This window comes from Pogoniulus pusillus, chromosome 31 (assembly GCF_015220805.1).
Source record: "Pogoniulus pusillus isolate bPogPus1 chromosome 31, bPogPus1.pri, whole genome shotgun sequence".
NCBI classification, from domain to species: domain Eukaryota; kingdom Metazoa; phylum Chordata; class Aves; order Piciformes; family Lybiidae; genus Pogoniulus; species Pogoniulus pusillus.
In genome coordinates this window covers 9,311,855-9,323,620 of record NC_087294.1, presented here as the reverse complement: position 1 = coordinate 9,323,620, position 11,766 = coordinate 9,311,855, and the positions used below count along the sequence as shown (strand labels likewise).

Here is an 11,766-nt window from a genome sequence, read left to right as displayed (position 1 = left end):
GGAGCACCCAAACCATCACAGTTAATATTTAGCCCCATATTTTATTGTCATAAGGTGCTAAATTGTTTTTCTGCAAAACTTTGTTCTCATAGCTGACAAGCAGGTGCAAAATTTTCTCTGTGTGTGCACCTGGAACTAGATTTTATAGCTTGAAGCTAATAGAGCTTGCTGTGAGTTTCTAATGAAAAAAACTAACTGGTGCAAAAGAAAAGTTGAAGGTTATCTTTTGCATTGGCTGATACTTGTGAGCAGAGCTTTAGAACTACAAAGTTAGTCATGATTTTCTATCCATAGTGATAATACAGTTGTCACTGAAGAACTGAAAAAGAAACAGGTACATTGATACTTGATACTTTAATTAGCAGTACTACTTATTTCCAATAATTTGGAAGGGGAAATTGGCAGCATTTGGCCTCGTATTTGACTCCTGAAGATAAGCTGTTCTGCTGCATTCTCAGGATCTCAGGTAGATCAAATCACTGTCAAAGTAGTTATTGTGACTGACTTCTAAAAAGAAAAAAAGAGAGAGAGAGAGAAAAGGAAAAAGTGTTTTTGTTATCCAGGTACTGCTATGTGCAGAAACAATTCCACCAGGGGAATGGAAAATCTGGCTGTTAATATTTTGTGATGTGTCTTTAATAGCCAAACATGACAGCAGTATCAAATAACCTCTTCACAGGATCAAAGAAGGTTAGAGGATGGAAGAGACCTTGGAAGATCATCCAGTTCAACCCCCCTGCCAAAGCAGGACCACCTGGACCAGATGACACTGAAACGCATCCAGAGGAGTCTTGAATATCTCCAGAGGGAGACTCTTACAGTACTGATGCTACTGTGAGCAGTTACTGAGAAACTTTACAGGTCACAAACTAGAAAAGCTTAGTGAATTGCACCAAAATGTCATGATGCTCCATTACTCAGTTTACATCTGTTAACATACTGACTTCTATTCATCACAAACGTATTACTGTACACATAGCTTCTTGACACAGTCGTCCTGAAAGGCTGATAAAGTGCAATGCATTGCAAGGCTGCCATTTTCTGGTTTTACACTGAGTTCTTTCAGCTTGGCTTATTCATAGAATCATAAAATCAACCAGGTTGGAAGAGACCTCCAAGATCATCCAGTCCAACCTAGCACCCAGCCCTGTCCAATCAACTAGACCATGGCACTAAGTGCCTCATCCAGTCTCTTCTTGAACACCTCCAGGGACGGTGCCTCCACCACCTCCCTGGGCAGCCCATTCCAATGCCAATCACTCCCTCTGTGAAGAACTTCCTCCTAACATCCAGCCTGTACTTTCCCCAGCACAACTTCAGACTGTGTCCCCTTGTTCTATTGCTGGTTGCCTGGGAGAAGAGACCAACCCCACCTGGCTACAATGTCCCTTCAGGTAGTTGTAGACAGCAATGAGGTCACCCCTGAGCCTCCTCTTCTGCAGGCTGCACACCCCCAGCTCCCTCAGCCTCTCCTCATAGGGTTTGTGTTCCAGGCCCCTCACCAGCTTTGTCGCCCTCCTGTGGACACCTTCCAGTACTGCAACATCTCTCTTCAATTCAGCAGCCCAGAACTGGACACAGCACTCAAGGGGTGGCCTGAGCAGTGCTGAGTACAGGGGCAGAATAACCTCCCTTGTCCTACTGGCTACTATACCCCAGGTCCCTTTCCTCCTGGCTTCTCTCAGCCATTCAGTCCCCAGCCTGTAGCACTGCTTGGGGTTGTTGTGGCCAAAGTACAGAACCCTGCACTTGGCCTTGTTAAATGTCATCCTGTTGGCCTCTGCCCACCCAGCCAGCCTGTCCTGGTCCTTCTGCAGGGCTCTCCTTTCACATCTTTGCTGTTTCTAAGGCTCTGAATGCAACAGTATCAGCCTGGACTACAGGATGATTACAGGGTGAAAAACACCCCTGGGCAGATTCAGACGGGGGAGGAGTGAAAGGGTTAACCAGAGCCAGGCCCGGCCACAGGCTGCCTAAATGGGGCTTGGGAGCTGCTGGGTAGGGTGCGGCTGGAGTGCCCAGGTGGGGCCCATCGAGGCAATCAGGCCCCATTTAAGGCACTCAGGCTCCCGACAAGGCAGCACTTTCCTCCGGAGCCTGAGCTGCCCGGTAGCCTGTGAGCTACCTTGACGAAGACGCCTTGGAGGACTGCTGCAAAGCTGAGGTAAGTAGAAATGTTTTCAACAGTTGTGTGCAGCATTGCCCCAGGACTTTCTTGTGGCCTCGACAGCCTCAGGATGCACTACCGGCTGGGGATAGGGGGGTGTGGGCGGCAGCCTGGCAGGGAGGGACCTGGCAGTGCTGGTTGACATCTGGCTACATGTGAGCCAGCAACGTGCCCGGGTGGCATGGAAAGCCAGTGGTATTTTGGCCTGTACCAGGACCAGTGTGGCCAGCAGGACCAGGGGAGTCATTCCGCCCCTGTGCTTAGCACTGCTGTGTGCTCACCTCGAGCGCTGTGCGCAGCTCTGGGCCCCTCGCTGCAAGCAAGGCACTGAGGTGCTCAAATGGATCCAGAGGAGAATGGTGAGGGGCCTGGAGGGAAAGTCTGACGAGGAGAGGCTGCAGGAGCTGAGGCTGCTTAATCTGGACAAGAGGAAATTCAGAGGAGCCCTTACCACAGTCTGTAACTATCTAAAAGGAAGCTGTAATCGGGTGGGGGTCAGGCTCTTCTCCCAAGCAACTTGTGACAAGATGAGAGTTGTGTCAGGGGAGGTTTAGGCTGGCTGTCAGGAAGCACATCCTCATGGAAAGGGCAGTTAGGCACTGGAATGGACTGCTCAGGGAGGTGGTGGAGTTGCTGTCCTTGCAGGTGCTTAAGGAAAGGTTGAATGTGGCACTCACTGACATGGTCTAATCAATGTGGTGGTATTAGGTCACAGGCTGAGCTTGATCTCAGAGGTCTAAACCAATGCTTTTAGACACACTTGGGTTTTGAGAAGCCTCTTATAAAGGTTTTTCAGTTTAGACAGTGCTGGCTTTGGAGATGCAAGATATCATGGTCCTTCACAGGGCTCCTTCCTTCCCTCCCTTGAGCAATGAACCCTGAGGAAGGAGAAATTCCAAACTCTGCATTCTGGTACCTTTCTAAGCTCAGTGTGTACACACAATGTCCAGGCCTCTTGGGCTCACTCCCTGCCAGTACAGAAATATTTGTTTGTTGTTAAAATCAACAGTTTAAGTTTACTTTAGCCCTTTGTGTTTGAAAGTATGTTTTCTCTTCCATATTTACATCAAATAGTTGTGTGTTCCTTTGAAATGTTTTCTGTGCTAACTAGTGCAAGCTGGCAAATCTAGGTTTAGTTCTGTGAACATTTTCAGTAGTTTGTAGGATTTCCTTATCTTGCATTGGAGCAAAATGTCAAGCATGTACCCATTTGTGAAGAACTAAAACCCCAACAAAATCCCCACATACTTTGTTTTGGACACAGTATGTCAGAATACTGTGTTCAAAACTACAGGATGTTTAAATTCAGGCTTTTAATCCTTTGGCAAGATTTTCTACAGAAACTCACTGCTCCTAATGTCTGGAGGACCACCTTGTTTTAAGAAAGTACTTTTTATGCAATTGCTTTATTTAATCTTGAAGCCTGCAAGGATATGGTGGAATCAATTAAGTACTGGAATATAATAATTATTAAGGATGGGCAATATCTAGATCCTTATGCTCTCAGCCCAAGGAGCCTAAGGAATTTAAGAATGGAAACCCTGGGATAATAACAAAACCACGTAGTTAACAATAGTTGCAAGAATGTGTGGTGGCAGCTACAGTCTTGAGATGGATGAGACCTGATCAGAGGCCTCTTGAACAGTCTCAAGGTGTTGTAAGAAGAAGCACTTGTGGGGAGCTTGGCAAGGTGCAGAAGATGCACCTTGCATCAGGAATGGTGTGGTCAGCAGGAGCAGGGAGGTCATTCTGCCCCTGTACTCTGCACTGGTTAGACCACACCTTGAGTGCTGTGTTCAGTTCTGGGCCCCCCAGTTTAGGAGGGACATTGAGATGCTTGAGCGTGTCCAGAGAAGGGTGACGAGGCTGGGGAGAGGCCTTGAGCACAGCCCTACGAGGAGAGGCTGAGGGAGCTGGGATTGGTTAGCCTGGAGAAGAGGAGGCTCAGGGGTGACCTTATTGCTGTCTACAACTACCTGAGGGGTGGTTGTGGCCAGGAGGAGGTTGCTCTCTTCTCTCAGGTGGCCAGCACCAGAACAAGAGGACACAGCCTCAAGCTGTGCCAGGGGAAATTTGGGCTGGAGGTGAGGAGAAAGTTCTTCACTGAGAGAGTCATTGGACACTGGAATGGGCTGCCCGGGGAGGTGGTGGAGTCGCCATCCCTGGAGCTGTTCAAGGCAGAATTGGATGTGGCACTTGGTGCCACATGGTCTGGCCTTGAGCTCTGTGGTAAAGGGTTGGACTTGATCTATGAGGTCTTTTCCAATCTTGGTGATACTGTGATACTTTGGTGAATTTCCAATTGCTGTGGAGGCAATGCAGAAGAGTAATGACAACCTCCATGACTGATCAATGCTCTAAGGGTACTCTGACAGGTTTGCCTTGTAAGAAGGGACACACAAGAGGTGAGTCTTGTCCTCAAATGGCTGTCATCCCTACCAGGCTTCTAGCTGCTGTTAGAATAGTGGGATTGAGTTCATGAGCACATTGAATGTGTCAATTCATGGGACTGGGCATGTGTTGGAGAGCTGGGGTGCTTCTCAGGCTCATGTTCCATATCAGCGCTTGTGACTTGCTGAGCAGCTCTGCTTTGCTTCTAGGTTTTTATAGAGAAAATAATTCTGGTGTCCTTAGTTCCAGCCTCTGTTGTTGGGAAGGCCTGATCCTGATTAGGGAGGATTTAGTGGTCCCATAGCACGAGTCCCAGGGCACAGCTCTCAGAAGTAGCACTTTGCTCAGAAAGGCACATTGAAGTGGGCCAGAAGTCTGCTGAAGTCCATGTGGGACTAATCAACATTAATGTTGCACCACAGGGCACAATTATCAGCACTGAATAGAGCATCTACCCCTAGCATAGTAGAGGCCTTTATTCAAGTTGAAGCTCCAATGGGAGCACAAAGTTCTCCAGATCTCAGGCTGCAGAGAGTAGCAAAGGCTGGAGCAGGAGAAAACAGCGTCCTTGCCTACAGATGATTTGTGCTAGATGAAGAGATACTGTGACGAGGTAAGGAGCTATGGCAGCAGGAGGACACACTGCATAGCATCAGGGAATGCTGAAGATGTTGACAGGCTTTTCATAGACATCATGCAGAGGTAAAGGCCTGAATTTCTAAGGCACCAAGGGAGGGAAGCCAGAGGCTGTGGTCAACTGCAGAGCGAATGGAGGGTCCTAGCCTGGGAAACCAAAGCTTGTGACTGTTGATCTGCTGTTGCAGAACTGTTCCAATATGCTGGTGACAGGCAAGGGAGAGAAAAGCCACCCTTGGAGAAGCATCAGAGCCACGTGATGAGTCGTATATTAGCATGAAGTGGAAGCCAGGAGTAGTAGTAATGGGGGACTTCACTCTGGGGTACAGAAGGGCCAGTCTGCTGACTTGACTCTAGGAGGTCCTGTCACTTGCCAGGAAACTCAGATCCCTCATGTTGCGAAGAAACTGCCAAGGCTTGTCTGGCCCATGTACTATTTCTCTTCCTGCTTAATTGCATTGCCAGCATTAATATGTCTGGAGTAGGAACCATGAGTTTATCAGGAGTGACCAGTTGGCTTTGGGAACAAGGGCCAAAAGCATGGGGGCTCAGATGGTGTTCTGAATCCTACCAGTGCCAAAGAAAGGCTTGAGGACTAGATTCCATAGGACAGTGGCTGATGACACAGCTGATGTCGTTGACAGAAATTTGACTTTCATGAGCATAAGACCTACTTTGGACAGTAGGAACTGCTAGAGAGAGATAGCGAAAGGGCTCTGCTAAAGAGAGCCTGGGAGTCCTGCAGGACGGCAGGTGGAACATAAGCCAGCAGCATGCCCTGACAGTGAAGGAAAACCAACAGCATCCTGATATGTATTAACAGGACCAAGAGAAATAACAATTCCCATTTGCTTGCTATGCATGAAGTGAGATCTCATGAGATGACATCTGGAAAGCTGTGTCCAGTTTCAAGTTCCTCCATTTTAGAAAAGATCTTGATAATCTGGAGCAAGTTCAGCAGAACACAGCTAAGATTGTGAGAAGGCTGGAGCCTTGCAAGGGGAGGCTGAAGGAACTGGGCTAAGTCTACAGGAAAGAAAGTTTTGATGAGACCTAATAGCAGCCTTGCCCTAGCCATGACCAGATTATCAAGAAAATCAGACTCTTTCACACTGCTACATGATGGAGGTCAGAAGACAGCAAGTATCAACTGAAGTGAGATGGGTTCAGACTAGATGTAAGGAAAAACTTTTGCTATGAGGAGAATCAAACACAAGAGCAATTTGCCTAGTTGGGTGCATGTTCTCTGTATTCTGAACAGGTAATCTGTGAGAAACCATCTCTGAACTCGGAGCTGATCCTGCTTTTGATCCTTTCTAGCCTGAGATATTCTGCCATGAATATCCAATGCATTAAAAAAAAAATCATGAGCCATTTAACTCACTGATGAACACCAGGTATTTTCATGTTGTGCCCTTAACATCTTGTGGCAGAGTTAACAGAACAAGACATGAAGGAGCCTGGAGGCTTGGCTTTAACAACACGAAGAGGGGATTTGGTCTGAGTTGATGGATTGTGCGCTGCAGCAGTTGAATAATGCATGCCTGTTCAAATTTAGCAAGCCTGCTAGGTTTCAAATGGGGGAGTGAGGGATGGGTAAAAGGATTAACATCCCAATTTGCCTGTACACCAGTACTTCTCTTGCACCCCTTCCTTCTGTGTGATGGAAGCTAGTTTAATTATGAAGATTAAATAAAAAAAAAAATAGATTGCTTGAAAAATAATAATGAGGGATAGCAGCTATGCTCTACATCCTCCAAGAGTTCCAAGAAGTTACTAGAAAGACAACTGTGGTAACTTACATGAATGTATTCATGAAACTAACAAAGTGGGTGAAACAAATGCAAAGAAATAATGGGTCTAATAACCTGGACATGTCAAGTGGTGCATCAAACAAACATATACAAACAATGGCACTTGAACAGTTTCCAGAACTTTGATCAGTTGCTTTGAAAGTACTTTGCTAAGAATCTCAAGTCTTGTGCTCCATTTGATTTGTAGGGAAATTGTGGTACACTGAAGTGGTTTTCTGAAGGTCACCTGGCAGACTGAGGAAAAGAAATCACCTCTTCCAAACCTCGAATCTCTGTTCTGTTAAACTGTAGGGAGAAAAAAGACTGAAGCTTTGATGTGGTGACCAAGCCAGTAGCTGGATGTTCTAGTATATTAAACTGTGTTTTTGTTCTGTGATACTGGCACAAGTTAAGCACATAAATTGAGCAATAGCTGCATTGCAGCTTTTTACTCTGGCTTAAAATGATTTATCCATTCATACAATGAAGCATCATACTGGCCTGTTTACATATTTTGCACAGAATTGTATTCTTTCTGCTTTACAATGGCTTAAACCCATGAAAATTTGGACAAATATCCCTAAAGAAAGCCAGATCTTTGTCAGGCAGTTTAGCAAAACAATATTTTCCTTCATATTCTGTCATCTACAATCACACTGTCCTTATATGTATGGCCAAATATTTGCTATGAGAGAACCTTTTGTTTGATAAGGCATGCCCACAGGCATGTTCCACTTTCCACTCTTTGGAATGAAGAAGGAAATGATCCTTGTTTTTCCACTCTCTTCAGCCTTTTAAACCTAACCATTTAAACCTGTATCAATCATTGCCTGGCATGAAAGTTTTGTTGGTTCCCCTTGAAGTTACTTGATTCTTCTTCTAGTGTTCAACCTCAGGAATCTCTTCTGAACAATTCCTAATATTCCTTCTTATGGGCAATCCATGTGCCTGCAACCACTGAAGTGGGCTCTTGAGTATCATTAGAACAGCTTTCACTGGTACCAAGAAGTGAGTTTCTTGAAAAAGAATTACTTTCTCCTGTATTTCTGTAACTCTCTGTCATGACAACTCCACAGAGCTTTCCTGAGCCTCAAGTACTCTTGCTTGAGTGTGATTTACATTACAGAAACACAACCAAAGAAGTGAGGATTGGCAATGCACACGTTGGCATCCATTCAGTGATCTTGATTATTCCTGTTAGCATTGATGTAGCTGTGCAAATCGAAAGACTTGGCCCTTTTTTACCTTATCTGGCATGAAGTGTTTCATTATTTGGCATTTATCCTGATGCAGCTGCACAAATTACAGCAAGATGGTATTATTTGCTGGCAAAGACTGCCCTCCTCAACACTTTGAAGTTGTTGGATGCTGCAGTGCATGTCCTGCTATTTGAAGTGATGTTTGGAAGTGTCTCTTGGCTTTGGCGTTTGGACAGCCCTAACGTGATAAAATGACCCTTCAGTGTGAAGGGAGAGATCTCCCTGTAAAGGCAATTACTTAATCCTCCTTTCATCTATTGTTGAGAAGCTTCTCAAAGCCTCATAAGAATTTGAGAGATGAATATGTAATTGTTTTCTAATCTACAGTCTGTTATGGTCAATCTTTCCCTCTATCACTTTGTTGATAGACAAGCTTTCAAGCTTTTATATTGGTAGGCCAGGGTGTTTAAAGTATCTCCTGTCTTCATGGTAGTGGCAGAAAGATGGGAGAAGTGTGTCAACATTAAGAAGTTACATTATATTTTATTTTTATACCTGTAACCATCAAGGCTTTTTCTGTTAGACCTGAAGTGGCTGTCTCTGACCTCACTGCAAAATATATTAGTTCCTGAAATTAGTTTTCAGAAGAAGACAGCAAGTGGATGAAAGAAATGGACAGCAAGTTCTGCATGGGACAGCAATGTGCCCTTGTGGCTAAGAGGGTCAATGATATCCTGGGGTGCATCAGAAAGAGTGTGTACAGCAGGTCCAGGGAGGTTCTTCTCCCCTTCTACTCTGCTGAGACCACACCTGGAGTATTGTGTCTGGGTTTGAGCTCCCCAGTTCAAGAGCGACAGGGACCTGCTGGAGAGAGCCCAGCAGAGAGCTGTGATAATGACTGAGGGACTTGAGCATCTCCCCTATGGAGAGACACTGAGACACCTGGGGCTATTTAGTCTGGAGAAGGCTGAGAGGGAATCTGATCAACGTGTATAAGTATCTGTGGGTGGTATCAAGGGATGAGTGTCAAGTGGATGAGGCCAATCTCTTTTCAGTGGCACACAGTAATAAGACAAGGAACAGTGGATACAAACTTAAACATAAAAGATTTCACCTCAACATGAGGAGAAACCTCTTTACGGTGAGGGTGACAGAGCACTGGAACAGGCTGCCCAGAGAGGTTGTGGAATCTCCTTCTCTGGAGACTTTCAAAGCCTGCCTGGATGCATTCCTGTTCAGACTACCTAGGTGATCCTGCTTTTGGCAGGGAGTTTGGACTCTGTGATCTCTGGAGGTCCCTTCCAACCTCTAATGTTCTGTAATTGTGTTACATTCAGCTTTGTCTTGGGCTGAATTTAAATCTGCTGCTGTTCATACCATGCTGCTGTCATGCCAGCTTCAACATGAAAAGTGGTGGCTGATGTGTTATGGAGCTTGAAGTTCAGATTGTAATGTAAGAGACTTCCTATTCCAGTTGCTCTCTTTGGTCTCTGAGTTTTGGGTGTTGACTTTTTCTTGCTGGGATGATGGTGTGACAGGGAAGGATGTAGGGGTATACCTGGGTGGATTTTGCTTGTTGCTGTGCATTTTCTGCAAATAGGTGAAAGTAATTGTGAATTATTTCATATTTATCTCAACCCAGAGATGTCTCCATGTATTTTACTTTTCCCTCACTTCTATTTTGTGGGTGGAAACTGGCAGGTTAACCAGCTAGAGTACATTAACCTGTTACAAGCTTCAAAGTCCAGGATTGTTCTTGAGGTCAATAGCAATTTTTTCAATGTCTTTCATAGACTTACACAGTGTGAAAATGCTTATAAGCAGGTACTTGTGGGAGAAAGATGGCCATATACAGTTCTTAAAGATGTTTTGTCTGTATGTACATTCACAACCACCCTCGTAGTCCTTCCATTAGGCTAATTTACAAGTTCTGAGGTTGAGAATCAGAGTGGGTGTGGAATGTAGCTCTTCCTTCTAGATGTGATGGTGCAGCGTGCTGGGAAGGTCAAGCCATCTGCACATCTTATGAGTAATATTGAGGAAGAACAATAAATGTGGGAACAAATGTGCCTATTTATTGATATATAAGCCTGATATTAAGCATAGCAATTTTAAAAGGAATAGCTGCAATTCAGTACCATGTCTGTCATGTTTTTTAATTGAACTGTGTGTCGCCTATGGTATCATTCTTGTTGTGTCAGTTACATAAGATTAAGTAGCGTGAAAAACAAGTGAAAAGTCTCAGACAACCTTATGTACACTTCTCAGTTCACAGTTGTTTATTTCCAAAGTGGTTACTGCTCTGGTTCATTGTTTTTTTAAAAAATCTTGTACACTTTCTTCCTGCAATGAAATAATTCTCTCCAAATACTGAAATGGCTGAAGAAATAAAATGTATTACAGCTATCACTGCATATTCTTTTAATCTCAGCTAGAAATCAAAATGAAAGGACTGACTTAACTTTTCCAATTTTGCTGCATCAAAGTCAATGACTAACAGTCAGAATTAACAATAAGCAGTTAGTCAAAGCTCTGAACTAAACAGAAGTAGTTTAAGCTGTCAGCAGAGCACCAGAGAGTCATCTTCCTGTGTTTCTTATCCAATTAGTACACACTTAAAATGATTGCAAAGCTATAAAGACAGTGAAGACTTGTGTTTTTCACAAAGCTTTTCAATTGTCATTACAGGACACGTTTTTTTTTCTATTTAATTGTGGGTTCAGTTAGAAGCTTTGGTTTCAAATTTCCCCCTTGGTCACTTAGTCCAGTTCCTATGAAGACAGGCAGAAGGGAGTTCACATGGTAAATATTTTTTTGCAAGCTCTCCTTTCCAAGTTTCCCTGACTGTCATAATGGCATACTTCAGGGCCCTTCTGCTATTTTTAAGGAGGTCTGAAAGAATGGGATTTAGAAAACAGAGAAAATGTCTGGGATGGCTGAATGAGGAGCAAGGAAGACCTGAGAATGTGAGATAGGCAAAACTTCTTATTGTTGTGGGAACCAGAGGAGCCCCCGAGGGATGTAGCTTCCGTGTAGGCAAGGTGATAATGCTCTTTGGTGCACAGATTCAGTGAAATTGATGCTGGAGACCACTGCTCATCACTGCTGTGTTCTTCCCATCCTCCCCATACTGGAGTTGGGCATCCAGGAAGGGTTGCTGTGCAAAACACTGTCTTCATGCTCTGAGCTATGGGCAAGTTGCTCCTTACTGTTTCCTGGCAGCCTGTTCTGCTTAATCTGGCAGAGCCAGAATACCTTAAAGCTTGAAGTCTATGCCACAGTCCTGAAATCGCAGAGCTGCCCCAGCCCAGTTTTCTGGCTCACTCATACTCACCAGATCCTCAGTGTGCCTCCTCCAGCTGCTGTGGTGGACATCACCCGCAGCATTAACACTTCACAATGTTTTCAGAAGCTCTCAATTCCAGAGCTGAGGAGTCCTGATATAGACAGATACTTGGAAATGTTTACAAAAGGTGTAAAATGAAATCAGAGCCCCTTTGCTTCTGTTCAACTGTGCTTTACCAGGGACTGATAATAAAAGAAAATCCAATGAAAATTGTTTCTGAGATTGAATTTTTAC

General features: G+C 44.6%; 1 protein-coding gene across 4 annotated transcripts in view; it reads left to right on the top strand.

Annotated features, from left to right (window-relative positions):
* Positions 1-2,079: 2,079 nt before the first annotated feature.
* Positions 2,080-11,766, top strand: part of PDE7B (phosphodiesterase 7B) — a 391,225-nt gene continuing 381,538 nt past the window's right edge. For 3 of the 4 annotated variants that reach the window (XM_064169330.1, XM_064169326.1, XM_064169329.1), the window contains exon 1: positions 2,080-2,164. The gene's annotated coding sequence lies outside the window, so the exon portion shown is untranslated. The remainder of the gene's footprint in view (positions 2,165-11,766) is intronic. The other variant, XM_064169328.1, reaches the window with a different exon arrangement.